We start from the raw sequence: 18,155 nt of genomic DNA, 5'->3' as shown, positions 1-18,155 counted from the left end.
GAAACTGGAAGACTCACACTTCCTGATTTCAAAACTTACATTCAAAGCTGCAGTTTTTGAAACAGTGGGATACACGCACAAAGACAGGCATATAGACCAATAGAAGAGAATAGAGAGCCCAGAAATAAATCCTTACATATAAAAAGACAGTCTTTTTAACAAATGGTGCTGGGGAAAATAGATATCTACATGCAAAAGAATGAAGTTGGATCTTTATCTAACACCATATATAAAATTAAGTAAAAATGAATCAAATATCTAAATGTAAGACCTGAAACCATAAAACTTTTAGAAGAAAAAAAATAACAAAAAAAGATTTACATTGGATTTGGCAATGATTTCTTGGATATGACACCAAAGGCACAGGTAGCAAAAGAAAAAAATAGACAAATTGGACTTTATGAAATTTTAAATTGTGTACATCAAAATACACTATTAATGGAGAACAAAGGAAACCTACAGAATGGGAGGAGATATTTGCAAATTATGTATCTGATAAGAGATTGGTATTCATAATATGTAGAGAAGTCTTAAAACTCAACAGCAATAAAACAACCAACCTGATTCAAAAATGGGCATAGTATTTGAATAGACATTTCTCTAAAGAAGATAAACAAATGACCAATAAGCACATGAAAAGAAGCTCAACATCCCCAATCATTAAGGTAAGCAAATGAAAACTACAATGAGATACCACCTCACCAATTAGGATGGCTACTGTCAAAAAAAAACAGACAAGAAGCACTGCTAGGATGTAGAGAAACTGGAACCCTTGTATACTATTGGCAGAAATGCAAAATAGCACAGCCACTATGGAAAACTATATGGCAGTTCCTCAAATAATTAAAAATAGAATTACCATAGGATCTTGTAATTCCACTTCTGGGTATATACACAGAATTGAAAGCAGGTGTCAAGGAGATATTTGTATATCCATGTTCACAGCAGCATTATTCACAATAGCTAATACATGGAAGCTCTGTGAACACTGATGGATAAATGGATAAACAAAATATGGTATATACCTACAAAGGAATATTAATCATCCTTAAAATGGAACTAAATTCTTCAATATGTTATGCCATAGATGGGCCTTAAGAACATTAAGTGAAATAAACCAATCACAAAAAGATATATACTATATGATTCCACTCAGAGCAGTCAAAGTCATGGAGACAGAAAGTGGAATGGTAGTTGCCAGGACCTGGGGCTTAGGAGCACGGGGAGTTATTGTTTAATGGCTATAGAGTTTCCAGTTTTACAAGCTGAAAAATTTATGGAGATGGATGGTGGTGATGGTTGCACAATATATGAATGTGTTTAATGCCACTGAACTGTGTATTTAAAAATGGGTAATAGATTTTATATGTATTTTACCACAAAGAACTGAAAAAAAAGTGATAATGGACACCACTTTTTATGTTTCAAAGAAGACAAATAGAGGATTATAATGACATGTGCTTCTAGCATCTTCAGGTATTCAAATAAGTAAATACTTCATATATATCTGTTGCCCCATTATTTTTGAAACATTTATTATTTTCGTTATGATGAAAATATATCCAAAATGCTTTAATAATTTATTCTTTGGTCAGAGAAATTTAGATATAATAAATGTGAGTTAATCTCTTTATGACTAAAGATCATCACTGGAAATCATTCACTTTGGGGCTACATTTTTAAAATGTAATGCTGGGGCACCTGGGTGGCTCAGGCAGTTAAGCATCTGACTCTTGATTCTGGCTCAGGTCATGATCTCAAGGTCCTGGGATGGAGTCCAGCAGCAGGCTCTGCGCTCAGCAAGGTGTCTGCTGGAGACTCTCTCTCTCTCTCTCTTCCTCTGCCCTGCCACCCCCCACTTTCTCTCTCTCTCTCTCTCAAATAAATAAATCTTTAAAAAATAAAAATAAATAAAATGTAATGTTTCTTGGGTTTTGAGTTATAGTGCCTGCCCCTGAACTAAATGACCCCAAACTGCTTTATAGTTGTTGATTTTACTACCAATATTTTCGCCTTCTTTACTTCCATTTGGTATTTCAGTATATAAAATTCTGTTTTTGTTTCCAGCTGAATTAGAATCCAAAGTTACCGAGATAAGTAACTATCAAAATAAAAAGTAAATGCAATGATATGTTTTTGCCAGAGGGTAGGTGGATAAACGTACTGTGTGTATAGCAATAGTTCTCAATTGTGAGTATACCTCATAATCATATAGTGGGCTTTTGAAATAGAGATTTCTGATTCAGTAGGTCCAGGGTGGGACCTGAGACTTTGCATTTCTAACAATTTCCCAGCTCACACTGCTGCTCTGGGAACCACACACAGAGAACTGCTACACAGCAAAGTGAGATGGGAATGGTTTGAAATATCAGTAAGACTACCGAGAGATTTTAGGAAATATTGGAAATATCTGGAAGTCTACAAGTAAGAAAAGGAGAATGTTACTTTTCACATATCAGACATTACAACTATGGAGCCTGTAACACAAGGACTGAGAGCTGCTGAAAAAAAAAAAATCCAGGAATTCGGATAATATGGTGGATTACAGTTACATGTCAGTTCACTAAGAAATTTTAGGAAGATATATTAAACGCTTCCTTTGTTATAAACTGATACCACATCAGACAGCCTTGATCTCCAAAAAACATCTCATGTTGCCTCTATAATAAGTTATCCTGGATGGACCATTGGTTTGACCCCGTGTGGCATGCCTAATGTCTCTATATTCTAATCCATTGGTTGCCACTAAAGTGCTTTGCCAACAGATTTTGTTCTCAGATAGGGCACAGCACTGAAAAGAAAATCACTTTGCAAATCCAGTGATTTCATGGGCCACTAGGCTCTCTGCATTCTCTATTACCCAGTTTATCTTTTGTTCATTTAATGCATCGCAAACAACATTGAATTAGTTTGTTGGACAATTAGGTAAGATATTAAACTAAAGATGTACATATAAATATGTCAAGTAATTATTGTAAGAATACATCTGTAAGGAGTAGCTGGAGAAGGCACTTTGTGAAGGTTTTTTTCTCCCTGCTTTGTCTAATAGTTCAACAATCCCAACTTTTATAAATAATATACCTTTCTCTAAAATGTACACAGCAAAAAATAATTTCTATAATGAATATTTAAAAAATCATTTCCAAGGAAATTAGTTCTTATAAACATCCTGGAATATGTCAGTTAATTAAACTGTTGTTTGTTAGAATGAACATACCAAATCAAACCCACTATTGCAAATGTTAGCGCAGGCGTGGTTTCCAGTCTCTGAAAGTCTCTTCCTTCCTGAACTGTGGCAGCCTAAAGCCCTCCCAAAATTTCACCACTGTCTTGACTCTCAGCACTAATCCTGAATTGTTGCTGGGGAGTTTTACATGGCTGCATGTCTAGAAACTGCGGTTGATTCTGTTTATTTTGCCTTTGCTCTGATGTCATACCTTAGTTCTGGTAAATGGATTTGAGTCTGTTCTGAAGTCTTTTTTTTTTTTTTTTTTAGATAGAGAGAGTGAGAGCATGAGCCAGGGTGGAGGGTGGGGGTGGAGGGGCAGAGGCAGAGGGAGAGGGAGAGGGAGAATCTTAAGGAGGCTCCATGCCCAGCCAGGAGCTGACGCTGGGCTCCATCTCACAACCCTGAGATCATGACCTGAGCCGAAATCAAGAGTTGGCTTAACTGACTTAGCCACCCAGGTGCCCCTGTTCTGAATTCCTATTTGCCTTATTTGCCTGTTTGATGACCAAGCTTCAGCATGATCCCTGTTTCTGAGGTTCTCTTTTGTTATCTGCTATTGCCCTTCTCATAAAGGGATATCCCAGTCCTGGATTCTGGCTCATTAGCTAGGACCCTCCTCTATAATGACAGATACCTCTTGTTTCAATTTGTTATCCTTCCTATAAGAATGAATTGTCTCATATTCCATCCAACTGTTTGGAAAGGCCAATATCTCATTTTAATGCTTTGCTGATATCTACTTATCTGGAGTAGAACCAGCTATCACTCTGTTGTACTGGACATGCTGCTTTGGTTTTTATTCACATGTGTGATGGGATCCATTCACCCAGATCCTATTCAGTGATTGAGTCCTTTACCAAATTCCAGCCCTTTCTCACCCAAGCCATATGGCAATAAGTAACAGGACTTACCTGGTTTGTTCATTCTGAAAACACTGAATGCTTATTGGTTGCCTGGAACTATATTGGCCACGGGGGAGATGAGCATAAACAAGGCACATTTTCTCTTTTGACAAAACTCATTCTGGATGACAGAGAAGACAAGCAAACAATTGAAATACAATTCTTTAACAGTAAGTTCTAAGAACCTTTCTCTCCGGGATATAGTACCTTAGATCAGACAATTGTCCTTCTATAAACATCTCTTCTACTAATGCTTGCTCAAAACCTAATGTGTGCCACCCAGAGGTCCCTGATGAGGATTGTGAGTCAGACCCAGATTTTTCACTCTGGCCTAGGGTGTCTAGAACTTTTACCTCCCAGATACTAATGATGTGTGTCTTCCGGCCCTAAGAAGTCAATAGGAGCCTTTATAATAGATAGCCTCTGACCCTGGCTCCAGCTCCCTCATCCCCAGGCAATCTACCATGATTGAACCATGATGACTATAGTATGGGGGGTTGTAAGTTCCATCAGTTTGTTGTCCAGACCTTTGAATCAAGTGTCAGCCTGTTCCATTTCATCTTCCCAGATTAACTAGAGCTGGATATCCTGAAGGGATGAAAGCTTTATGAGTCAGTTGCAGTGCTTGTTGGAACAGGTAGAAGGAGACCCTGGTGATAAACCTACTATAACTTTCAAAAGTCAGCATTATCCCCTAAGTGGCAGAGTTGCCTTGAGTACGTGTTTGTGGGGGAAATGACCACCAAGGTGTCCCTACTGCCTCCTAAACCATTGAAGAGACAGCTGAGCGATCCCTGGAACTCCATGAATGACTAGCAACTGCCCAAGGACTGCTAAAACTTTCTTTACTCTGAGTTGTCGAGGCTGCCCATGGCCTTTGGCTGGTGGAATGATATCTGGACCTGATATGGACATAACAGGAATTCCTTGGGACATCCTAGGGAAATGTGAGATTGCCCTGGTACCTCTAGCCTTAACGCTAGAACTAATAGACATTTTACCAAGCCCTCTTGCTTCTCTCCCCCAATTCTAAACCAGCCCTGGCCCACTGGAGAATAATTCTGAAACAAGCCTGGAAACAACTTCCCTGTTCATCAGTGTTCCTGAAATTTCATGAGGATTCTGAAGAGAAGAGGCAGGTCTTTGGCCTTGAGAAAGTAGAAAAAAACAAGGTAAGTAGAAGGCTCTGAGGCAGTGTTGTCAGCATAGAGTGCTCCAGGGACCTGAAGCCCACAGGACTAGAGCACCAGCTCCAGGCACAAGTAACGATTCACAGTGTTAATTTCTGTCATGCTTTTGAGAGAGAGATAACAGAATCAGTCACTTCCCCTCTTTTAACGTCAGCGCACTCATTTATAAAACATATACATTCCTCCTCACAACGTTCTTCACATATTCTAATAAGAAAAAGCATGTTGGGGTGCCTGGGTGGCTCAGTCTTTGAGTGTCTGCCTTTGGCTCAGGTCATGATCCCAGGGCCCTGGGATCGAGCCCTGCATCGGGCTCCCTGCTCAGCGGGAAGCCTGCTTCACCCTCTCCCACTCCCCCCACTTGTGTTCCCCCTCTCGCTGTCGCTCTCTCTGTCAAATAAATAAATAAAATATTTAAAAAAAAAGAAAAAGCATGTTAAAGTGATAAAACTATTTTAAGAAGCTATGTAAATATACCATTAAGGTAGATTAGAGATTATATAGTTCTATCATTTACTGCCTTCTCATTTGTTTATTTGCTGAGAAGCTTTTATGAACTTCCAGTTAATTATTTTTCTCCCCCACCCTTATTTATCAGCAGGTATCTTATTGTCTTATTTCAGTTTTAAAATACCACTTCAGGGGCGCCTGGGTGACTCAGTCTGTTAAGCGTCTGCCTTTGGCTCAGGTCATGATCCCAGAGTCCCAGGATCAAGCCCCACATCAGGCTCCCCACTTGGCAGGGAGTCTGTTTCTCCCTCTGCCCCTCACCCCGCTCGTGCTCTCTCTCTCTCAAGTAAATAAATAAAAATTAAAAAATAAATAAATGAAATATCATTTCAAGGCTAATAAGATGTTTCGAAAATCTCGCCGCGTCCTCTATTTGCTCATAATATTTTGTCTAGAAAATTTGTTCTTACAAAAATAAACTATTTATAAAATTGTGATATGATCAAGGCCAACTGTAAACAAATGTGTGCAGGCTGACAGAACAAGTATGCCCTGCTAGATGGATGACTTTCCCAGTGTGCCATAATAGTTTCTTAAAGCTATTATGAATTATTCGATAAACCCATATTTAGAGACTTTTAGAACCGCAGATTATTGGCCTGAGAAACAATTTTGTCTCCAAAGGAACATTTGCAGGCTGTCATGCAAATCTGCATTTGAGCTACTTTCACATTATGATCTTAGTGAATTCTTGACCAGATGGACTTGAACAGCTGCTACCCACGCCCAGTAAGTCCCTTTGCTTGAGAAGACAAAATAGCTCGTTTGTTTGCAATTCCTTACTGGAAGTACACAAGGGCAATTTTCTACATTGTGAATTACTTCTATCAGAGCAACATTTTCCCTGAAAGACCATAGCTCATTATGCTATTTAGAAACAAACAAAAAAATATGCACAAACATTTTTTTTCCAGGAGTCTTATAATTTGTGCCCAGAAGGGACAAGTCTCTTTTCAGATTAAGTTTTAAAAAATGTTCCTTGGTTGCCATTATGTTCAAGCTGACATGGAAGGTTATAACTGAGAGAACCCCCTCTGAAATAATAATGCCTTACATTTGTATTGCACTTTATACTCTTCAAAGTGCTTTCAGACACATTATATCATTTGAGCCTCAAAACTACTCAGGGAGGCAGGGACGGTGGGTATTTTTATTCACTAGTTTATAGATAGGGAAATCAGTTCACTTCACAAATATTATCTGAGTATCTACTAACTCCATCGTATTATATTCAGTATTACAGAGGATAAAATAACATGTATTCCCAAAAGAGTAATCTGTTTTGCAGATAAGACATAAAAACACAAAGCTAAATAATACAAAAATATAGAATATGTTTCAAAGGGTGACAAAAGGCAATGTATATGGTTAATATATTAGAGGCACCCACGATGAGCAAACTGTTCTGAAGGATTCAGGAAGCTTTTTAAAGCAGGTGCCACCTAGAATATATATGCTTGGGAAGAGGCTTAGAATTTGTGGAATCCATGAGAATGTCTGCTCTTTGGCATCACAATCAGATACCCCTAATAACCTTAGAATGTACAAGATTTGGGCATTCATCTAGTTTACCCTGATACTCAATGCCAGAAGTGTTTCTATGGCACCCCGGGCAAAAATGTTGGAACAGCTATAGTTTTTAGAAAATTCTAATTTGTATGAAGCCGCAATGCTGATGTCTGTAATTCTGTGCCTTGCCGACTAGAGCAACCTTGCCAATCTATTTTTCCTTCCTATAGAAAGCCTTTAATTCATCTGTAGACAGTTAAAATATCTGCCTTTAGGTTTTTTCTTCTTTCCATTAGATCTTTGAAACTCTCTAAGTATTTACAGTCAGTATTATACTGCTGGACCCCTGTCTTATTTATCTGTAACTTTGCCATCCACAACTGATACACTATTGTAGATGTGCAGATTTATATGAGATTCTTACTTCCTGGGCTCTAAATACTATCTAAATACTGTAGTTATGCGTTCAGTGGACTTTCAGCAAGTCAATACTGCTAGTTGTAAAGATTTCTCACATGAAATAGTAACTATCATGTAAAAGCTGCTTAATTAAAATGCCCAAAATGAGTTAGGAATGCTTTCCTGAAGAACAAAGACCACTTTCATTGCATGGCTTTTTTCCCCCTTTTTAAATTTTTCTTCTTTTTCTTAAGTCATTCATGATATATGCATTTCCACCCAAAAGAAACTTTCTTAAGGAATTAATACCAAATTCCAATATAACAATGATCCGTGGTATTTTGTTTCTCATTTTAATTAACTGGGAAAATAGGAACTAATAGCTCATGTAAATTAACAGGCAAATACTGACCTCTGGTGTGTAAGGAAGAAATTGCTTAGTGGGTGAACTAGTGGACGCTTGGGAAAAGTTTTATGTTTAATGTAAGAACATCTTTGTCCAAGCAAAGAAGTTTCCTGAGTTATAATTACAAATGTGAAAATTGGGGAATGTCAAACTAAGTGAATGGAGAGAATTTCTCTGTTAGTCCCTTGTGGTAGGAAGTGAAAAGGAAAAGAGAGAACTGCTGAGTACAACGGCCCCCCATTACAACATGTTTTTGCCCTATTTGGTCTGCGTTTAAGCAACTCTAACCAGAGTGAGTGGTGAAATGATCTACACTCCCTCCAGTTTACTCCATACAAACTGATTTTTTTTTTAAAGGCCTATTGTGAATCTGTCTGAGTTTTCTCCTTAAATGGTATGTGTATTCCTTGCCTGCTATGCCCCCAAATGCCTCTTCACTTACTTCAGACACAGGTCCCAAAGTCATCTTTTTCTATCCTTATTTGCTCTTGTTCATTCTCCTGAAATTTTCCAAAGCTGTGCCATATGCCTGAGATACACTTGCTTTATAATTTAAAAATTTAACATTTGTTAGAGTGGTTCTTCTTTCAGATGCTCCATTCTCTTCTCTGTTTTTAGTATGTGCCCTTCCTCTCACTTCATGCTGAAGCCAAATTCTCTATCAACCTCTCCCTCCTAGGTCCCCTTTGGGTGGACCACTAGGGAGTGCACAGCTAAGGGCTACAGGCTGAGGCAATCACCTGCAGATAGAGGGGTCAGCTGTGCAGATTCAGCAACTTATGCTGGCCTACCCTCTTGCTGTAGGAGGGCCCAGAGAAACTCATCTATTGGGAAAAGTATCACTAGGCCCATAACCAATGGACCCAGATTCCAATTTAATCCTGATCCTTACCACTGACTTGATATGATATGGGACCTTCTGCCATTCGGTTCAATTCCTAGACAGCAGACTTCTATAACCTAATCCACAAAAGGGGGTGATTAGACCAGATGATCGCTACCATCCCTTGTGATGCTCTAATTCTACAATTCTATCAATCTGGACTCAGGAAACCAGCTTGCAACCCAGGGCTCTTACTGCCTAGGGCTCCTTCACCTTCTCTCTACCCCATCCTCCTAGTTTGTTTAGGTGTTTCTACTGTGTGCTTCCTATGTTTACTAAACCATTGTACTGATTACACTGTACGTATCTATTTGTCTTTTTTCCTTCATTGGCCTACCCTATAGCAGGCTATTAGGAACTACTGAGTGAATGAAAAGAGCAAAATATCTTACTTCATCCTGCAAGTCTGTATCTGCCATGTATTCCTTAGAAGCTCCTGGGCCCTAGAAGCTTTGAAGTCAGCATCAACCTTTTGTCCTGGTTCTACAAACTAGATAACATGCAAGAATGCTGCCTCGCAAAAACTCTCAAAGGAGATGAATAGTTATAGTTCATACTGCAAGGAAGTGGAGGATGCCAGATTGTTAGTAGGAACTGAATCACTCTGCATATGAGTGAGAAGTTTTACTTCCCACGGTCAGGCAGACTAGGAAGAAGTGGCAAAAAGAGAGTGGGGTAGAAGGGTAAAGTGGAGCTAGTGAAATGGTTCAAAGTTGAAGATGATGCTGGATGAAGGCCCAGTGAATGTGTCCAGTTCTTGGGGTGGCCATAGGAAATTTTTAAAACTCAGAATTAAATTCAATGTGACTAAATTTGCTTGCTTACTCAACCTCCAATTTACAATCTTCAGTAAACTCTATTGTGTTCACAAATGACTTGCATGAGTAGTTTATTTGTGGCAAGCAATGGAGAAGTGAGTAGTACATTTGGATCTGCGGTTCTCCACCTTCAGGCACTTTAGAATCACTTGGGGAGCTTTTAAATACTGGATGCTGACATCATAGTGTGGAAGGGTTACAACAGCATCTCTGGGGGTGAGGCCCAGGAATCATTGTTTCTTAACAGATGCCCAGATGAATCTGATGTGCAGCTGGGATAGTGAACCACTGGCTGAGGGGTGTGGAGGAGAGTTGGGGAGCATCAGAGCAGAGGCAGTTCTGGAGTGAGTGGTTAAGCCACAGTAGATTACAGCTGCAGTCATCAATATGAACTCATCCAAGAAACTACTCAGCAACCACGCCTGCTTTGTTTTTTAATCAACTCTATTTCTCATTGTTGACGGTAACTATTTTAATTTTATAAACCTCTACTTTCCTCAAACCATCGCTCCTCCCAATTCTATAGGTACTCCCAACGAATGACCTACTTTCTACTTTTCAAAGATAATTGGTGCCCAAAGTGAAAAATCCCTTAATTCTCTGCCACTAAATCTATAAATCTGTTTTCTTCTGCATTCTTTTTTTACTGGTGCCTGTTCACCAATATTTAAGCATCCAAGAGCATCCCCTCTTTTTAAGGCAAAGATTCAGAAACAGATATATGTGCATGTGTGTGTGTGTGCATGTGGTTGGGGGAAATAAAACAATCCTGCCAAAAAGACCCCTCTGAACAAATATAGAAAAGAGAACACAGTTTATTTCTAAGTAAGAATTAATAGATTTATATGTATGTAAGATATCAAAAAATGTGACAAAAAGCCTGGACAGATGTTCACATAATTTCTTTAGCAAGGCAGATACAAGAATAACTTCTCTTATCTCCTCAAGAGACAAAGAGCCACACCTGATGATAGTCTCCTTGTGAAAGTCTACTAAGTTAATTTTAGAGATATGTGTTTACAGTTCCAAATATCAGAACGTCCCCAAATTTGCACTGTAAAAGCAAAAGTTCGGATCTCTTTTGAGGCCTATTAGGATTTCAAGGAGACACTCTAAGGAAGGGAGTATGGGGAGATTACCAATTCCCTCCTCAAAGAAAGTTTCATCATTTTATCCTTATAGTGTGTGTTGCTTAGTGTATACATATATATTCCTTAGCTTTGTTCAGTAAGAGGGCCTAACAGTAATGATACTCTATTAGAACACCGAGAACCTAGATCTTGGCATCTAAACACCATTTTTCAATAAAAGGAGCCAATACTCATCGGAAAAAAATGGTTAATTGCTGGACCAGGGTAGGAAAAACACAAGATAAGCTTGGAACGTCTTATAGTCCCTGAAAATAAGGAAGCGGTTTAAAAAAAGTAGAAAATATAATAAATGATGGGTGCTTGTTGAAAAAACATTAGCGGTCATCCTGAAGGGGATCCTAATGGTCAAAATTCAAACATTTTGAGCAATATAATAAAGACTTATTGGATTTTATTCCATAAAATAGAATAAATATCCATAAGTCTATATCCATTTAAATAATTGAATGGATAAATAAATAAATGCGGAAGGAGAAGATAGCACTTGCTTAAGAAAAGTTCTAAATAAATGTAGACAGAAAGAAGGAGATGGATAATCACCATTGGGCAATCACCACAATAATAGTCATTAGTGATCAGATCCACTGATGGATGCTCAAATTAATGGCAAAAGTTTGGGGTAAAAGATGTTGCATTGTCTCAAATTATCTCCCGTGAGATATTTATTAGCTACAATGGTAAAGACAGTGCCTTTATGGTAGAGAAATCCAGCAGACACAACCTTAGCCCAGTGATGAAGGTAAACACCATCAGTAACAAAACATACTGTCACTATCATATAATCCCTGTTACATTGTACTGAGAAAGGAGCATCACTCCTGGTTTTTCCTGATAAAAATGCATATCCTCAATCCAGTCAGGAGAAAACATGAAACAAACCCAAATGAGGGACATTCCACAAATAACCAACCAGTACTCTTCAAAGATGGCAAGGTTCTAAAAAACAAAAACTAAGGAACAGTCATAATTTGGAGGAGACAGAGGAGTCATGACAACTAAATGCAGGGTGGGATCCCACAGAATCCTGAAACAGAAAAAGGATGTTAGTGGAAAAACAGCCAAAATTTGAACGAGGCCTGTAGCTTGATTAATATTATTATACCAATGACAATGCTAGTTTCCTAGCTTTGATGATTATATTATGGTTATGTAAGAAAACATTCAGGAAAGTTCTGTCTGGTGTATATGGAAACTCTCTGGGGTATTCAGATGTAGGGAGGGGATCACAGCCACAATAAGATGAAAAGGGTGACTACACACAGGGATAGCTAAGTGGGAATGTGAGGGTCTTATGGGGTCTGAGGATTTGATCCTAGCAACATATGTAAGACAGTATAACCAATGCTGCTTGTTTGTTGTGGATATGTAGGAGAAATCTTTTTTTTATAAGATGTATATCCCAAATTATTGGAGCTATTGGGCTGCTGGTCTTACTCTTAAATGATGCAAAAAGAAATTATTTTGTCCTATACTTGCAACTTGTGTCTAAGTCTGAAGTTATGTCAAAATTTGAAAAAAAATTTCTTTTAGAAAAGCTACAACTGGATAATGAAAACAAAAAGACTATACCAGTAATGAAAAAAAAATGTAAAGAAATTGGATCATTAACACACTGCTGGTAGGAGTGTGAATTAGTACAATCATTTGGAAACCTTAGCTGTATCTTCCAAAACTCAACATGTGTGTACCTTATGAATTAGCAAATTCAGTCCTAAATATATACATAGAGCTAGATCTATATTGCAAAGTTTCCCAAAGTTTGGATATGTGAAAGGAACATCATTCCATAGAGCATACTCCTTTAAGGTATTCACTTAAATGCAAAGAATATGGTGCAACAAATCAGAGATGGTGCAGGCAAGCACTGAGGCTCTGAAAGACATCCCACAGGAAGGCCCTCAGGTCTCTTCTTATTCACACACACACAGACTGTACTATGTCTTCAGCTTGAACTACCAAGATCTATGACAGGAATCTTGCTTTCAGGAGAGCTCATAGGAAAAACGCTTAGTGAGACTTTTATACCCCCTTGACCATGTAATTAAACCATGTTGTCAAGCAAGGTAGGCTAGTTGCAAACCCTCAGTAAAACCAAAACCAAAACAAAACAAAAACTTGACCCTGAAGGTCACCAAGAGTTGTTTCCTGGCTTTAAATTCTACATTATAAATCTCATCGCTGTTATCTTGGCCAAGAGCTAAAAATCTAGATATCCAGGTTTCCCCAGAGATACAGAGAGCTTCTCCTGTCCATCTGTAAATCCATACATTCTCACTTAAAAAAGGGACAGGACTATTTAAAACATCATATTCATAAAACATCAATATTCATAATAACCAAACCCTAAAACCAACCCACATGTCCATCAGGAGGAGAAAAGATAAATTGTCATCTATTTGCATATAGAATACTATAGAATAATAAGTAAATATGCATTACTTCTATGTGGAACAGCATAGGTGAATATCACAAATAATGTCCTAAGTGAAGATATCTGACAGGGGTGCTGGGTAAGTGTTATTTACTAACTTGGTGGATAGTTAAAGGACTGTATTCACTTTGTAAAAATTCATCACACTAAAAATCTGTCCTTATATGTACATATGTGATATTTCAATAAAAGTAATTTAAGGGGCACCTAGGTGGCTCAGTTGGTTGAGTATCTAACTTGTGATTTCAGCTCAGGTCATGATCTCAGGCTTGTGGGATCTAGCTCCGCATCAGGCTCCACACTCAGCAGGGAGTCTGCTTAGGATTCTCTCTGTCCTTCTCCCTGTGTCTCTCCCCCTACTCTCTCTCTCTCTCAAATAATCTTTTTTAAAAAGAAAGTAATTTAAAATAAATGTTTCACATACATGTCCACACATGCATACTCAAATGCTGTACCTGCTTTTAGAGTTTAAAAAAAAAAATCATTTAACTTAGTACCTTGTGAGTACTGGCTTCACAGGATGTAATTCATTAGTCCACCTTTTAAAGTTTTCTTCTATTATTTCTTTGAGTGTTTCTTTATTTTCATTTCCTCTGTTCTATTCCTTCATGAATCATGCAGGTGCGTATTATGATTTGTGGATTTAATTTCCATGTCATTTAGCTTTTCTTTCACATTTTTCATGTTTCTATATATTTTAAAATTTATTTTTGCAGTAATAACTCACTGAGATTGGGGCGCCTGGGTGGCTCAGTTGGTTAAGCGACTGCCTTCGGCTCAGGTCATGATCCTGGAGTCCCGGGATCGAGTCCCGCATCGGGCTCCCTGCTCGGCGGGGAGTCTGCTTCTCCCTCTGACCCTCTTCCCTCTCGTGCTCTCTATCTCTCATTCTCTCTCTCTCTCAAATAAATAAATAAAATCTTTAAAAAAAAAATAACTCACTGAGATTGATTGATGTTTTAGATTCCTAATTCAGTACAAGGGCATGGTTATAATCATGCATAGAATACTAGGCAGGTTTTTTTTTAATGACAGATATTGGTCCTCTGGTACAGAGATACTATGGTGTATAGGAATGTCATTTTTCCTTTTTAAATGAAAAATAATACAATTTACATAGTATGAAGCTTTAATTTAAAAAGATCTCTGTGTATATGGTCTGCGTTTCTTGGTACATTGCTAGAAACATGCTGTATTAATTAGGTGTATGTGGTTGCAGGTAACAGAAGAGTCACTAATAGTGGCTTAAGCAATATAGTAACTCAGTTTTTCTTTATAACAAGACCTCTGGAAATGACAGCTATGAGATTTTCTGTGACGGTTCAACAATGTCATAGGCATCCAGCTTTTCTCTAACTTTCTGCTCTGCTACCCTTAGCATGTTTCATTTTCATCTGGAGTAATTCTTCACAGTTAAAAGTTCAATACCACAACTCCAACAATTATGTCTTTAAACAATAAAGCCAACGAAATTTTAAAAGTGCATTTACTTTTTGCCTTCTCTCTTTTTTGTCAGAGGTCAAAATCCTACTCATAATCTCCCTCCCATAATATACTTTTCTAATACATCAAATTAGATGTATTAGAATTCTACAAGAGGTTGAAATGTTCATCCCTAAACCAATCACAAGAAAAGAAGAATTAAGTCAACATTTGTATTAATTAGCTTGTGCTACAAAAATGCAACTGAAGAAACACACTAACATGTCAATAAACATATGTTTAGTGTTTCTGGCTCATGAGTTTGTGGATCAGTTGCAGCATTTCTACATTAGACCATGAGGGAGGTTCAAGTGTGCTCCATGAGTCCTTCATTCCTGGAAAGCTGAAGGACAGTGACTAGCTGGGGTACACGATTTTCACAATTCAGGGCAGTAATGCAAGAGGAGAAGCAGAAACACATGATGTCTTCACCAAAATCCTAGCCAATAGGATCCAACAGTACATTAAAAGGATTATTCACCACGACCAAGTGGGATTTATTCCTGGGCTGCAAGGTTGGTTCAACATCCGCAAATCAATCAATGTTATACAATACATTAATAAAAGAAAGAACAAGAACCATATGATCCTCTCAATAGATGGAGAAAAAGCATTTGACAAAGTATAGCATCCTTTCTTAAGACTCTTCACAGTGTAGGGATAGAGGGCACATACCTCAATATCATAAAAGCCATCTATGAAAAACCCACAGTGAATATCATACTTAATGGGGAAAAACCGATAGCTTTTCCCCTAAGGTCAGGAATACGGCAGGGATGTCTGTTATCACCACTGCTATTCAACATAGTACTAGAAGTTCTAGCCTCAGCACTCAGACAACAAAAAGAAATCAAAGGCATCCAAATCGACAAAGAAGAAGTCAAACTCTCACTGTTTGCAGATGATATGATACTTTATGTGGAAAACCCAAAAGACTCCACCCCAAAACTGCTAGAACTCATACAGGAATTCAGTAAAGTGGCAGGATATAAAATCAATGCACAGAAATCAGTGGCATTCCTATACACCAACAACAAGACAGAAGAGAGAGAAATTAAGGAGTTGATCCCATTTACAATTGCACCCAAAACCATAAGATACCTAGGAATAAATTTGACCAAAGAGGCAAAGAATTTGTACTCAGAAAACTATAGAATACTCATGAAAGAAATTGAGGAAGGCACAAAGAAATGGAAAAACGTTCCATGCTCATGGATTGGAAGAACAAATATTGTGAGAATGTCTATGCTACCTAGAGCAATCTACACATTTAATGCAACCCTTATCAAAATACCATCAACTTTTTTTTCAAAGAAATGGAAAAATAATCCTAAAATTTGTATGGAAACAGAAAAGACCCCGAATAGCCAGAGGAATGTTAAAAAAGAAAAGCAAAGCCGGTGGTATCACAATTCCGGACTTCAAGCTCTATTACAAGGCTGTAATCAAGACAGTACGGTATCGGCACAAAAACAGACACATAGATCAGTGGAATGGAATAGAGAGCCCAGAAATGGACCCTCAACTTTATGGTCAACTAATCTTTGACAAAGCAGGAAAGAATGATCAGTGGAAAAAAGACAGTCTCTTCAAAAATTTGTTGGGAAAATTGGACAGCGACATGCAGAAGAATGAAACTGGACCATTTCATTACACCATACACAAAAACAGACTCAAAATGGAGGAAAGACCTAAATGTGGGACAGGAGTCCATCAAAATCCTAAAGGAGAACACAGGCAGCAACCTCTTCAACCTCAGCCGCAGCAACTTCTTCCTAGAAACATCGCCAAAGGCAAGGGAAGCAAGGGCAAAAATGAACTATTGGGACTCCATCAAGATAAAAAGCTTTTGCACAGCAAAGGAAACAGTCAACAAAAAACAAAAGACAACCGACAGAATGGGAGAAGATATTTGTAAATGACATATCAGATAAAGGGCTAGTATCAAAATCTATAAAGAACTTATCAAGCTCAACACCCAAAGAACAAATAATCCAATCAAGAGATGGGCAGAAGACATGAACAGACATTTCTGCAAAGACATGCAAATGGCCAACAGACACATGAAAAAGTACTCAACATCACTCGGCATCAGGGAAATACAAATGAAAACCTCAATTAGATACCACCTCACACCAGTCAGAATGGCTAAAATTAACAAGTCAGGAAATGGCAGATGTTGGCGGAGATGTGGAGAAGGGGAACCCTCCTACACTGTTGGTGGGAATGCAAGCTGGTGCAGCCACTCTGGAAAACAGTATGGAAGTTCCTCAAAAAGTTGAAAATAGAGCTACCCTACGACCCAGCAATTGTACTACTAGGTATTAACCCCAAAGATACAAATGTAGTGATCTGAAGGGGCATGCGCACCCCGATGTTTATAGCAGCAATGTAACAATAGCCAGACTATGGAAAGAGCCTAGATGTCCATCAACAGATGAATGGATAAACAAGATGTGGTACGTATGTGTGTGTGTGTGTGTGTGACACACACACTGGAATATTATGCAGCCATCAAAAAAATGAAATCTTGCCATTTGCAACAGCATGGATAGAACTAGAGGGTATTATGTTAAGTGAAATAAGTCAATCAGAGAAAGGCAAGTATCATGATCTCACCAATATGAAGAATTTGAGAAACAAGACAGAGGTTCATAGGGGAAGGGAGGGAAAAATGAAACAAGACAAAACCAGAGAGGGAGACAAACCATAAAAGACTCTTAATCTCAGGAAACAAATTGAGGGTTGCTGGAGGGGAGGGGGGTGGGAGGGATGGGGTGGCTGGGTGATGGACATGGGGGAGGGTAAGTACTAGGGTGAGCACTGTGAATTGTGTAAGACTGATGAATCACAGAGTAGTACCCCTGAAACAAATAATACATTATATGTAAATAAAAAAAGAAATCTGAATTTTTAAAAAAGGAAAAAAAAAAAACACATGATGCTTCCTAGTAGTTTTTCTTAAAATAGGCACTTTCTCACTTCCACCCGTGTTCCCCTGGTAAAGCCATCATATAGCCAAGCTAAAGTCAATGCGGCAGGGAAGTACTCTTTTCCCTTATTGAAGCATGGCAAGGGTAGGGAGGGAACAGAGAATTATGAACAAATAAAACAACTTACTGCAACATTCATGGCTTAAACCAATCATGGCCCATCCCCTCGGACTGGGAGAGGAATCCACATTCTGTGAACTTGTGGCAACATGCATAAAATATGATTATTATAAATTAAGGATATAAGGAATT

The sequence above is a fragment of the Zalophus californianus genome, chromosome 3 (genome assembly GCF_009762305.2).
Source record: "Zalophus californianus isolate mZalCal1 chromosome 3, mZalCal1.pri.v2, whole genome shotgun sequence".
Taxonomy (NCBI): Eukaryota; Metazoa; Chordata; class Mammalia; order Carnivora; family Otariidae; genus Zalophus; species Zalophus californianus.
This window is presented reverse-complemented; position numbering follows the sequence as displayed.